The sequence below is a fragment of the Zea mays genome, unplaced genomic scaffold, assembly GCF_902167145.1.
Source record: "Zea mays cultivar B73 unplaced genomic scaffold, Zm-B73-REFERENCE-NAM-5.0 scaffold_212, whole genome shotgun sequence".
In the NCBI taxonomy this organism is placed as follows: Eukaryota; Viridiplantae; Streptophyta; class Magnoliopsida; order Poales; family Poaceae; genus Zea; species Zea mays.
Window position 1 is genome coordinate 56,351 of NW_023366830.1, and position 5,662 is coordinate 62,012.

General features: G+C 38.2%; 1 non-coding gene across 1 annotated transcript; it reads right to left on the reverse strand.

Moving 5' to 3' along the window:
- Nucleotides 1-4,408: 4,408 nt before the first annotated feature.
- LOC118474056 (small nucleolar RNA Z247) lies at nt 4,409-4,542 on the reverse strand. The gene has a single exon (XR_004853808.1). It is a non-coding gene; the product is annotated as a small nucleolar RNA Z247 (small nucleolar RNA).
- Nucleotides 4,543-5,662: the final 1,120 nt, after the last annotated feature.

A 5,662-nucleotide genomic window follows, 5' to 3' on the forward strand; every position in this document is an offset into this window, starting at 1 on the left:
GCCTCGGATATGGCTCCTTAACTGGTAGTACGCGCTAAAGACACCAGATCATTTTGATAGAAATGAGGTAGACTGGAAGCTGAAGCCAATAGACCAATGGAACTAATCAATCACTTGCTTTCCCGAACTGGACAGCAGGATTTTATCAGCACTGGACTTGAATCGCGTCGATGACTCTAATCTTTAGAGACAGAAGCAGATGGGAGAAGGTTGGATATGGATCATGATCAAGTCTACCTCGTAAGCTAAGCCACTTAAAGATCTTTGAGCAGCTCGAGAGATCTTCATTGGTAAAAAGTAACCTCCCGATTAAGCGATATTATAAAGGTACAAACCAATTAATCTAATATTGATTTGCAGAACGGATTCAAATACCGAGCATCAATATTAGATTCACACAAAGATCCGGGTGTCGGATCTAGTAACTAACTACTAGATCAAGCCAAGGTAAAGACACATCATTAGTATCATTACTATAAATAAAGTTGATACTCTTATATGATTGGAATATCCACCACCGGACGATATGATAAGTTTTAAGAAAATAAAATAAAAATGAAAATGCTCTTTTTAATGAAAGGCTCTTATTTATTTCAAATTAATATGATAATTTCACGGTGTTATTCAAAAAAAACTAGAGCAGAAAAAGCGAAAGCTAAAGCTTTCTCTAAAGCAGCAACTAGAGCAGAAAAAGCGAAAGCTAAAGCTAAAGCTAGAGAAGAAGAAATTGCTCAAGCTGAAGAATATGTAGACAATGTTGTGAAACAACTATCCCAGGAAAAACCTAACCCTGTACTGGATCCTTTTAGGGAAAGCAGCGCTCCTGTCATCGAGCTTGATAATACAGTAAGAGAACGCGATGATCAAGAGATCAGTAAAAAAATGATAGAATCTCAAAACCAAACTGTATTTGAGGAGTGGGAATCAAAAACTAGGAGGTATAACTCCTAATTTTGGGTGCCCAAAGAAAAGAATGGTAAGTACACTACTGAGATGTTAGATCTACTTTATCAGTTCTGGGATACCCTCATGAAGTCCTACGAAACAGAATCACTTGATAATAAGAGAGAGGAAAAACTGACTTATAAAGTTTTTTAGTTTATCAAAAACTCATGGAGAGAAGATCTATCAGATTCAGAATTCAGAAATATACAACTCAAAGTGGAAGATATGACTCTTCACTGTAAAGAAAATACTATATATAATAATATACCACAGTTGAAGGTATTATTCTTCAATAAAGATTTTATATGGATTATCTTCTTGATAAATTACAAAATGAGTCAGATAAGGTTATAGTCAGAGCAATGGGGACATATACAATTGAAACTATTGTTATATGGGTGCTAAGCAAGCACTTTAATGTTTTTGCACTGGAACAAAAAAGTGTACGTCTGTCTACTTTAGTAGCTGAATTAGACATAAACGTAAGAAATTACACGAATAATGAGAGCTGAATTAGAGAATCCTCTATCAACTTCCCAGATTCTGTTGTTGAGACTATGGCTGAGGTGACAGATGATAGTCTTAATCAGACAACTGATATTCCGAAAGAAGAAGCTAATAATAAAAGCAATAAATCAGATAGCTCTAAAGAGCTGTATAATATAGGGAGTACCCTATTTACCTGGCTAAATAATAGGAATTTGGTTGAGATCTACCATCCTCATGGTGATATCAAGAGCCCTAAAAAAGGTAAGTATGCAAAGTATATCACCTATGTTAGGTGTGTATTTGACATTAAGGAGCTACCGCTCCATATAGCATTACCTATGGTGTGTCCACCACTTGAATTGAATGGAGGAATCGCAGACCCAAACGGCTGAATAACGACAGAGTAACAACCAAACTGAGGGATCTAACGGGTGGGTACTTATCTTCTGACCCAGAAGTACTTGGTCATTATACCAATACCTCAACCCTGTTATCTACACACGATGAAGAGCGTTTTAACATATATATTATATGGTGAGTGATGAAAAAACAGCTCGACTAACCCGTGTAATAAACAAGTTACAGAGTGTGCCATATCAAATAAATACAAAATTATTATGTCATTTGGTAAAATGTAAGGATATATACCATGCATCAGGGCTTCTCATGCCTAGCATTCTTGCTTCTATTGATAGAACGGAGGGGACTGTAAGACTAAAACATCATTACTTGAATGACAAAGAAATGAAAAAATATTTTTCTTTAAAAGACTTGATCAACATTTGGATAAAAAACATTCAGTCTGCCTGCTACGAGCAATACATTTTAAAACTAGCTGATGCTTTACAAAATTACAATTTGTATTTCCCAACGTTTTTGGACTTTAGGGGACGAAATTACCGATATGGTCCTTTTCATTACCACGAACGAGATCTTGTTAGATCTCTCATACTCTTTGCGCAAAGTGGGGTGACAGATACACCCCCAGATAAAGGTAGTCAGGGCATACGAACCTTTATGGCTTCAACAGCTTTCCATTATTCCAAATATTGGAAGAATTATAATGAAGGTATAATATGGTTTATTAAAAATATACATGAGTGTCCTGACTTAAATAGTAATAAGGCTGATATCGTGCTAGACAGATTGGCTAATCTAGCACGTAAGGCTAGACACCCATTTCAGTTTCTCTCGAGTGTTATTACACTAAAAAACCGTGACTCTGATAAGATTGCTAGAACACCAATTCACCTGGACGCATCAGCAAGTGCATATCAAATGTTGAGTTATTTACTGGGTAATATTACCATGGCTAGAAATACTAATCTTATAAGTGAGAATAATAAAATAAATAATATTTATGAAATTATTGACTCTGATTTTAAGAAATATATTGAACGGAAATACGGTGAACATATTATCACCAGATATGTGTGTAGCTTATTTGATCGTGATATCATCAAAAATATCTTTATGCCTATTGTGTATGGGAAATCCAAATTTAGCACAGCTATTGATCTGCTGGGAAAGATTGGTAGTTATATGGTAGTAGAAGATTTAAAAACTATTATTAAAGAATGTTACAATTTCTGGGAATCTGAATATAAAGATATGAGGAACCTCATGCATTTGGTTGCAAGTATTAGCTGGGTTAGTGGTTTTATCAATAAACCAGTTATATATTCCACAGAATACTGGATTACAGTCCAAGATTATATAATCATGGAACCTGTCAAAATAACTGTTAAATACCAAACCCATGGCATGGTTCTAATCCTAAAATGAAAAAATCAGTCGTAACGCTACGAATACCCACGAACAAAAAGAATACTCGGAAGAACACTAGTTCCACTTTTGCTAACTTCATCCATCAGAAGGATGCCTTAACTGTAATTCATTTTATTGATATTCTAATGGATGAATATGAATCTGGTAATAATACAGTACCTGTATACACAGTTCATGATAATTTCATCACAACACCATTGTATGGCGCAGCATTCCCAAGCCTATATAGGAAAGCAATGACTCGATTCGATTGGGACACCCCATATTTATAATTAATAAATTCATGTATGACAATATTATATATCGAGCTAAGCAGCTAAGATATGATCTCCTATCTCCTACTACACAAGGATTTATTGAGCAAATAGGCAAAGTCTACGACTCCCATAATGAATTGTATAACACAGAACATACTATATATGAATATGAAAGAGAACTTTATTACTTTCCTCAAGATATTATAGTTGACTGCTTAAGCGTTTTAGTCCCCCAAAAGACTAAGAGAATAAATGATTATAAGAATAATATAAAATAAATATTACGTCACTACTATACTATGATTTCATAAATCACCATGCCAATAGTATAGTATGGATGGACACAATAGTATGATGTATGAACTGAAGCGATTGCACAGTAACTACGATTACTGTATTCATTGTTAAAAAACAAAGTTATAACACGTGTAGGATAACTATCTTTATCAAATATATAAGAATAAGTTATTCCGAGGCCCCTCCTTCACTTCCCCCTAGTTGTTGGGGGTGATGGAGGGTGAAAGAAGAGTGGGTCGGCGGGCTTCTTTCCCTGAATGTACTGAAGAATTAGAACACTTAAACCATTATTCCTGTTTTTTTTTCTGAAATAAAGCTTGATTAATGTCATATTTCTGCACAGACGTTGGTTTGGCCAATAAATACATATTCCCTACGGGCAGGATATCAATCTAGATTGGAAACCTATTCGTAAACCGTTCGAGCCAGGGATTGGCCCCATCTCTCACTGATCTGGATGAACAGTAGCTTTTGACCTTCAATCAATAGTTCGATTTATTATTAAACTATCAGTTGCTATATTGCTTTCCGGTAATGTACATCCGGAGATAAGGGTTTTTTTGGATAAGCTCGAGGGACAATGTGTGTCGAGGATGAGTGATAACTTGAGCCATGGAGCAGTTCCCTGCGCTGCTCGAAGCTTAGGGGTTGCGCGTAGGCTTCCCCCACAGTATATAGATCGGTTCTTCAGTGTGGTCACAACCTAGTTGTAGTCGTCGTCGAGGCCTGCCAGGATGTAGGAGACAAGGTCTTCATCGTCGATCGGCTTGCCAGCGTTGGACATCTCCACTCCAAGCGCCCGCATCTTCCCGACATATTCGGTGATAGATAGGTCGCCTTTCTTCAAGCTGGAGAGCGCGATTCTTGTATTGACTATTGACGACGCGCGCCTTCGTCACAGATGAGAAGGTTGTCTCAAGGACACTCCAGACTTCGGCAGCTGTGCGGCAGGCGGAGACTTGCACAAGAATTTCTTTAGTCATTGCAAGCAACAAGTATCCGAGTACCTGTTGATCAGTTGCCATCCATGATTCATACAATGGATTGACGACTTCGGCGTCTTTCCCCTTGATCTTCTCCTCGGGGGCTTTAGTTGCGCCAGTCAGGCCCCCCACCGCAGCTTACCTACTTGCTGACCTGGAAATGCATATTACCTGACAAGCTAGTCGCTCGGCTGGCACGCTATCAAAGCACGACGGATTGGCTGGTCCTATTCCCATCCCAGCAGTTCCTACTTTGGTTTGGAACATTTCAGATAATATAGAGAGGAGGGAGACTAGTCTAAATCGATTTTTCTATCGTTTCTTCGAAACCTCGCTTACGTTTCACTTCCCTTCACCAACCTCAGAGTACGGGCTTAGACTCTCTAAGATATCCAACTCAAGTGCCGTAGCGAAAATCATAAGTAGTGTTCAGAAGATTGGGAAGGAGTAGGCCCGGTTTGTCTTGTTCATCCATGATTCCCCTTGTGGAGTGAAGTGGAATGCTAAAGATAGAAAAGTGAACCGTAGGATCTCGTCTTAGCCCATTGACAAAACTAGTCCAAGAAACCCAGATTGCTAAGTCTCGAGTATGTCAATCAAGCCCTAATGTTTCCATTCCGCCGGACCAACTAGCCTAACCTTTCACAGAATTGATCATTTATGCCCAAGGGACAAGAGGTTTTGAACTCTCTAGTAGTTCCAAGAAGTATGCTCATTTCCTTGGATGTGTATTCTGGATTTGGATTCACTAATGTGGAGGGCTATTTATTCAAAGATGATTAGGGTGCGCTCAGCATGTCCCACCATCAGAGCTAACCTAACCTGTCCTTATCCTTAGCACGGACAGCACTCAATATCTCGCTGCGGAATATGTCTACCGGAGTAGGCTCCGCAAAGCTCCTC